The 5,270-nt window shown below is 45.3% G+C and overlaps 1 pseudogene; it reads left to right on the forward strand.

Moving 5' to 3' along the window:
• The first annotated feature begins 706 nt into the window (after positions 1-706).
• LOC114636811 lies at positions 707-1,237 on the forward strand (annotated as a pseudogene).
• The last annotated feature ends 4,033 nt before the right edge of the window (positions 1,238-5,270 follow it).

Consider the following 5,270-nt stretch of genomic DNA (forward strand, 5'->3'; position numbering starts at 1 on the left):
CTTTGGATATATGCCCAGGAGAAGCTTCAGACTTGTTTCCAAAGTAATTTCACTAGTTTATACTTACAAGAGGTGGTTCTTGTTTATCATATCTACACCAGAGCATTTTCCCTTGTATTCTTGATGATGATCATTCTGACTGGGAGGAGTTAAAAATCTTAAAGTAGTTTTAATTTTCACTTCTCTGATAGCTAAAGATATTGATTACTTTTTTTAAAAAAAAAGTGTTTCTTAGCCATTTTTATTTCTTAAGTCTCTGTTTAGTTCAATAGCCCATTTCAAAATTGGGCCATTTGTTTACTTGATGTTTGGTTTTATTTATATATTCCTTTCACAAATATGTGCCTGGCAGATGAATAACTGCCAAAGATTTTCTCCTGTTCTGTGGGTTACCTCTTTAGTCGATGGACAGTGTTCTTTGATGTAAAAAGTTTTTATGTTTTTTGAGGTCCTGTGTGTTGACTTTTGGTTTTTATTCCCTGCACTGCTGAGGTCCTATTCAGAAAGAAAGTTGGCTGGTAATAGTGGTGGTACATGCCTTTAATCCCAACACTTGGGAGGCAGAGGCAGGCATATCTCTGTGAGTTTGAGGCCAGCCTGGTTAACTGGGTGAGTTTCAGGACAGCCAATGCTACACAGAGAGACTCTGTCTTGAAAAACCAAGGGGAAGCCTTTTGTGAGTGGTGGTGAACAAGTTCTCAGTGCCATGAAGGTGTCGGGTACGCTTAGGGAATACAAGGTGGTGGGGCGCTGCTTGCCAACCCCCAAATGTCACACACCACCACTGTACCGTATGCGAATCTTTGCACCCAACCATGTGCTGGCCAAGTCCCACTTCTGGTACTTTGTGTCGCAGCTGAAGAAGATGAAGAAGTCATCCGGGGAGATTGTGTACTGCGGGCAGGTGTTTGAGAAGTCACCCCTCCGTGTGAAGAACTTCGGCATCTGGCTGCATTATGACTCCCGCAGTGGCACACACAACATGTACCGAGAGTACCGGGACCTGACCACTGCTGGCGCGGTCACACAGTGCTACCGTGACATGGGTGCCCGGCACCGTGCCCACGCACACTCCATCCAGGTCATGAAGGTGGAAGAGATTGCAGCTGGCAAGTGCCGCCAGCCAGCTGTCAAGCAGTTCCAGGACTCCAAGATCAAGTCCCCACTGCCCCACCGTGTGCTGCGGCGCCAGCACAAGCCACGCTTCACCACTAAGAGGCCCAACACCTTCTTCTAGACACAGACCCACTGAATAAAAACTTGAGACTGTCAAAAAAAAGAAAGAAAGAAAGAAAGAAAAACCAAGGGGAAAATGAAAAGAAGAAGAAAGAAAGCAAGCCTATGCCAGCTCTGTGTGCTGACTTACATTCCCTGTGTGTTGCATGCTTCCTCTAGCAGTTTCAGAGTATTGGCTATTATGTTGAAGGCCTTGATCTATTTGTAGCTTAGTTAAATGTAAGGAAAGATTCATGAATTTTCATGTCATCCTTGGGAAGAAGCCATGCTAGTGTGTGTGGTTCTAAATTTCTTCTGTGTGCTTCAGAAGCAAACATTAAAATTCTACCCTCATTAAATTTATTCTATAGTACTGAAGTGAAATTTCCTCCCCCATATTGTTTTCTTCTTCCCTTTCCCTTCTCTTTCCTTTCTTTCCTTTCCCCTCCCCCTTCTTCCTTCATCTTTCCTTCTATTCCCTTTCTCCTCTCCTCCCCCGTTTCCCTCTTCTTGTCTCCTTTTCCTCTATCCCCTATCTCCTTAATTTCCTTTTTGTTAGCCTTTTCACACTAAGCCCCTTTCTTTAGGACAGTGGACCATGCCCGGAAACTCGGTAAGGTCAAATGGGTCTGAGAGCCCAGCACCCAGGTGTCCACCTGAGATGGTAGGTGCCTCCCTGCTCCCTACTAGATTTTTGTCCTGGAACACTGTCACACTTCCCACATAGAAAACGTGGTGACCTATGGTCCTGTAGTCCCAAACAGATTTCTCCATGCTAATGAGGTATCTAGAGGGCCTGAGGGTTTAGCCATAAGGGACCTTTCTCAGACATTCCATCCTGCAAAAGGTATTTAATCTCTGATACACCCTGAGAAGGTGGTATGCACCCATTTTCTACAGTGAACAATCAATAAACAGTTTGGAACCAAGGACTGTCTCTTCCATCAAGAACCACTGTGGGAAACATGGAGAAGACCTTTGACTACTGAGCCAGGTCATTTAAACCTCCTGCAGAAGGCCCATATGCACTCCCAGACATGCCTCCAGCTCCAAATTCATCATCCTCATCCCCAAGGGCCCCCAATTCTGTTCCCAGCTCCTTGTGACCCAGTGTCATCGCCTGGATGTTCAAGAGTTTGGGAACCACTATTCCTGGCCTCATCGTGGGCCCATAGACCCCCAAAACTTAGTTTCTGATTCCTCTGTGTATTTTTCTAGTGGTGACTGGATTCCCAAGAGTCAGGGAACCCCGGCTTTGGCCTACTACATCCTTGGCTGCATTTTTCCCACCCCTCAAGTGGTGTCTTGGCACTTCCCTAAAGCGCAGCACCCAACAGTGTTAGTGCAGGGTAAACGCAGCCCAGCAACCCCTGAGTTTCACCTCCCCACTGGTGTTTCTCACACCCTAGTGGCAGGGCAAAACACAGGCCTACACCTTTCCCCTACCATTCATCAAAATACATTTGTATTTTCTGTGTCTATGTATTCTCCTAAGCCTTGGACTGATTGATATTTGTGGACTCCCTTAGTAATGACACTAACTTCAAGCTCTTTTGACTGACTTCTGAGGGTTAGTAGTGATGAGGGGAACTTCAGTATACTTGAGTTACTTTAGGAGGTGGTATATAGACACCAGTCCCTGATGTTCAGTATCTGTACTGACCCCTGTCCATCCCAATTAGTGTTGAGCGCCCTCAGCTTCAATCAGCACTGACCCCTGCCGATAGCATACTTTGCTGCCCACCTTGTTTTACCCTGTGGTGTCAAATCTGGTCCTTGGCAGAAGGCAAAGAAGATAATCACTCCTGATAGAACAAGATCTCCTGAAAGGACATCCATGGCCTGGTGGCTGCTGCCCAGGCCATATGCCCCCTGAAGGCCATGTTCTCCTCCATTCTTAATGACTGTTATTCTCCATTCTAATCCCACTACTACCTCCCCCAATCCCCATTTACCTGCTACCAACAACAGGAGACTTTTTGTTAAGGAAACCTAGTACAGAGCAACAAATTTATAGGAATGGGTAATCGTCCTCCAAAATGGTAGCAGAGGCCTTTGCCTCTTCCTGACCCCCTGTTTCATCCAATTTCTAAAACAACAAGAAAGCAACATTGCCAAAGTCACTGTCAACTAGGTTTTGGTTTAATGCCAAACCATTCCCAACCTAGAGGCTGATGACTTTTACCTCTCCTTTTTAAAACAAAAAGGGAAAATGTGGAGCCATATGGAGTAGGTCTGTAACAAGAGTGGGGTCAAGGGACCATCAAACCCTGAAAATCTCATCCTGACCAGCAGGAGTAGGACTGCTTCATCCCTCTTCCAGGCATGCATGTCTTTGAGCATATAGCCTTGAGACCCCCTCCCCCCAATCCCCAACATCTGCCACCCTGGAGGTGGTTATGTAGCCTAATGGCCAGGTTACAGGTTAAACTTCCTCTCACTTTTATCAGGTCATGTCCAGCAGCTCCTGGAATTCCTTCTTATGCAGATGAGGGGCAATGACCAATGATGTACACTCACTCCAATTAAATGAGCTGATCAATGAAGACTGCCTCCCTAGAAGTTTGTTTCTTATCAGGCTCGCTTGCTGGGGACTGAGAGGTGTTGGAAATGGAAGTCTGTGGGCCTGGACTGAGTCCAGGATGAGGCAGAATCCGCCTTTGCTCTGACAGAGTGCCAGAAGTATAAAGAGGCTGGAAAAGGGGCTTTCTACAGGAGATCTAGGCATAGCTCTTTATAACAAAGCTCACCCCCCCCACCATCACCAGAATCCTGCAGCCATCCTTGATGAAGGAGATGATCCTTGCTTGTCCAAACTTTTATTCATGGCAATTGAGGGTGCATACATCTTATTCAGGGTGAACTAGGGGTTAGGTATCTTTTGCAAGATGGAATGCCAAGGAAGGGAGGCTAACTGGCTAAACACTAGAGGCCTATCTGGATCCCTCATTAGTATGGAGAACTCTAGGTTTTTATACTGTTGACCAGTTGTCATCGTCCTCCTAGTGGGGTGTCACAGTCATGTGTTTCAGAATAGATAGTCTGGCTGGAAGCTGATTCTAATGCCTATGGTTCTAAATTATGAGATTTACTGGTTTATTTTTGTTTTTTGTTGTTGTTTTGTTTTTTTGAGATAGAGTTTTCTCTGTGTAGCCCTGGCTGTCCTGGAACTCACTCTGTAGACCAGGCTGGCCGCGAACTCAGAAATCTGCTTACCTCTGCCTCCCAAGTGCTGGGATTAAAGGTGTGCGCCACCACCGCCCAGCTTACTGGGGTTTTTGAATCTGCTTTGACATCACTAGTTTTTTAGGGTAGCATGGTTTTGCTTGCCTGGTAAGCTGGTCCTTGGTGGTTAGAAGGACCAGGTAGTGAAGAAAATTCATTAATTTTCACAGGAATATTTATATCTTTTCAACTTATTTCTATGTTAATTGGAGGATTAGGAATATAGACCCAATATATATGACTGACCCCCAATAACTGAACAGTTACCACAGGCAGCATACCAAGGAACAAAGTTATAGCATTCTTGATTGTAATTTGGGACCTTCAGCTTTCAGATAATGGCATGGAAACATATTATAAATGCCTATGCCTAATAGCTAGGCTTGTTCTCAACTAGTTTGTAACTTGTTTATTCTATTTGAAGTTCTAGCATGTGGTTTATCCCTTCTTATTACCAGCCTGCTTCTTCCTCTCTGTCTCCTTGGCAATTCTTCCCTGCCTGATTCCTTCCCAGCTTTCCTATCTCTTTCAAGAAATCTCACCTTCTATTTCCTGCCTTTGCTATAGCCCATCAGCTTTTCAATAAACCAATCAGGAGGGGGGAGGGGGAGAGGTAGAGAGGGGAGATATTACAAAACACTGAGACAGGTGAAGCTTAATAGTGCCAAAGTTTGGCCTGTAATCATATCTCTGCCAGTTTAGAAATTGCTGGGATCCAGCCTGGACACAGGGAAACAGTTTTTTCGGTTACAAGCTGACAGGCAAGTTTCAAGGCTTGAAGCTTCTCTCTCTCTCTCTCTCTCTCTCTCTCTCTCTCTCTCTCTCTCTCT

This window comes from Grammomys surdaster, unplaced genomic scaffold (assembly GCF_004785775.1).
Source record: "Grammomys surdaster isolate TR1022 unplaced genomic scaffold, NIH_TR_1.0 124938, whole genome shotgun sequence".
In the NCBI taxonomy this organism is placed as follows: domain Eukaryota; kingdom Metazoa; phylum Chordata; class Mammalia; order Rodentia; family Muridae; genus Grammomys; species Grammomys surdaster.